Source organism: Bos grunniens, chromosome X, assembly GCF_055505025.1.
Source record: "Bos grunniens cultivar Pamir isolate PY7600 chromosome X, Bosgru_T2T1.0, whole genome shotgun sequence".
NCBI lineage: Eukaryota > Metazoa > Chordata > Mammalia > Artiodactyla > Bovidae > Bos > Bos grunniens.
The window spans coordinates 22,759,068-22,761,766 of record NC_141194.1 but is presented as its reverse complement, the minus strand read 5'-3'; the positions used below and the strand labels follow the sequence as shown (position 1 = coordinate 22,761,766).

General features: G+C 48.8%; 1 pseudogene; it reads right to left on the bottom strand.

Annotated features, from left to right (window-relative positions):
- Nucleotides 1–1,098: 1,098 nt before the first annotated feature.
- On the bottom strand, nucleotides 1,099–2,142 carry LOC147339942 (melanoma-associated antigen B17-like; annotated as a pseudogene).
- Nucleotides 2,143–2,699: the final 557 nt, after the last annotated feature.

The following is a 2,699-nucleotide window of genomic DNA, read 5'->3' as shown; positions in this document are numbered from 1 at the left end:
TCCTTTATATTTGCCTAATTGTTTTTTGGTTTTTCAATATTTTCTGTGGTCATGTTTCACATTACCATGAAAATCTCTCTTTCAGCGACATATTCAGTTCAGTTCAGTTCAGTCAGTCAGTCGTGTCCGACTCTTTGTGATCCCATGAATCGCAGCACGCCAGGCCTCCCTGTCCATCACCAACTCCCGGAGTTCACTCAGACTCACATCCATCGACTCAGTTATGCCATTCAGCAATCTCATCCTCTGTCATCCCCTTCTCCTCCTGCCCCCAATCCCTCCCAGCATCAGATCTTTTCCAATGAGTCAACTCTTTGCATGAGGTGGCCAAAGTACTGGAGTTTCAGCTTTAGCATCATTCCTTCCAAAGAAATCCCACTTCCAGGTAATAAAGACAATACAGATGGTTCATGAATTTCTTTTACATCTACCAAAACTGTAACTTTAAAAATCCTAAAACAGCAATAAATAAAACTGGAAAATCATTACCAAATCAATATTCTGAAGAAAAAGAATCTGGTAGAAGTAAAAGTATTCGATAAAAATGAAATAAATAACATGCAGAAGTTACTGGTTTAAGTCAGGAAGAAAATAGAGACCAAAACATGGTTTGCTCGACCCCTACTAACCTGCACTATCTAGGAGCTTGACTACTCTTTGAGAAAACTCTATTCCAGTGTCATCTTACCTTGTGTAGATGGTGAACAACATATTCAATACATTCAATGTGTTTTACATATACCCAGCGTATGGCTTATAAAACTTTAAAACAGCAAACAATGTGATTTATATGATTAATGCATTTGTATTCTGAAGCACAATAAACCTTATGAAAAGTAATTAATATTTGAAAATACTAGACTCCTCCCTCGTTGCCTTAATCTAATTTAAATCAACTTTCAATAGATATTTCTCCTATGGATAAAGGAAAAAAAGATATATATTTTGTTAAAATGAGTTGTACCTAAACTCCCTTACTACATAAAACTGTAAAAAACATACAAGTTTTGTTCCCTCCACCCTATTACTCTCTACTATTTAGAAGCTTGACAGCTCTGTTCCAACACAAAAGGGAAGAAAGTGTCCGGGCATCCTTCCCTAGATGTGAGAGGAGCTGTAGGACTTCGCCCTGGAAGGGGCACTGGCTTTAGCCGTTGTTGGAGCCCTGGCCACACCTCTCAGCCCTGCTCTCTCCGCCTGATCTCTCAGACCCTCATCATAGAGGTCTGGGAAGGAAGTCCGGACGGTATCTTGGATCTTCGCCAGCACCTCCAACACCTTCATCTTATTAGTTTCAAACAAGCTCTCGGGCCCCACAGGAACTCGTAGTATGGAAGATTGACATTGGGTACCTGTCGGTACCTCAGGTACTTTTTCTGCACCAGATGTTTGGTGATGAGCCTTCTGGGCTCCCCAAAGATCCAGTGCCTCCTCCCAGTATAGACCCCCAACACACTGAGGAATTCCCAGACCTCCTCCCTGGGGGCACGGTTACCCTTCATGAAGATAATGCCCAGGAGCACCATGAGGAATCCGGACTCGGGCAGACCCCCCTCATCACTCGGACCTTCATCACCCCCGAGGTTGAGCTTGTTGATGAGGGCATAGATGTTCCTCCTATGGTCGACTTCCGTCAGCTCCAGGCCAAATACCAGCTCCATATGCTTAGTTAGAGGCTCTCCTGAGGATTTCAGGGATGTGCTGCCTATACTTGCTGCAAACGACCTTCAGCAGGGCCTGCTGCGAGATGGGCTCCTTCTTGGTATACTTCTCCAGCAGGAATTCCATAAGCATGCTGGCCTTCCTGGTCAGAGGATCTTTTCAAGGGCTCTGAGTGGCAGGGGCTGCCTGGGAGGCACCTGCACTTTCCTCCCCTGGGCCCTGGGCACCTTCATCAGATCCTGCACAGGAAGGCCCTGCATCAGGAGAGCTAGGGACCATGGCTCCCTGAAGCTCTTGGTGATCTCCAGTAGCAGGGGAGCCTGGGGGAGAACCCTGAGGGACAGATGAGGGGGAAGAGGGGCACTCCTCTTTGGGGGCTGCAGCAGCACTGGCCAGGGCCTCTTGGGGACACTGAATGTCCCCCTGGACCTTTTGGCATTTCACACGGGCATGGTACTTGTTCCTGTGCCTCTGAGGCATGGTGACACAGGTTATGGATGACAGGCGCATGCAGGCTGGGTGGCAGGCAAAGAGGGCACCTAGAGGAGGGACAAGCAGATGTTGTGAGCAACTGCAGTGAGGAGATTCCTCCCTGGCTTGAACCAAAGCCGCCTCTGAGGGGTCCTTGAGGCCACTGCTCTAGGACCCACAAGTCTCCTGTTCTCCTGGTGAGCCCCGCCCTTGAGACCGCTGAGTAGGAAGTGAGAGTGATCTCTGGGGCACAGCCAGACAGCCCTCCCTGGGCATTAGAGGGAGGCCTGTGGGGCTGGCAGGGGAGGCAGGTCCTTTCAGTTCACATTTCAGAGTCATGATGAAAAATGGGGTAAGACTCCCTCATATCCCTCCCATCCCCAAACCACCCACCCTGTTCCCTCTCTTGCTTTGAAGTTGATGCTGCCACCTTCCCTGTCACCCCAGACGATGAGAGCAGGGAATGTACAGGCCTCCAATGAAGGGATCTGGGACCCGCCCTTCTGCTGTCTGGAGGCTGCCCCTTCACAAGCAAGCTGCAACCTCCCGTGGCAGACCACCGCCCC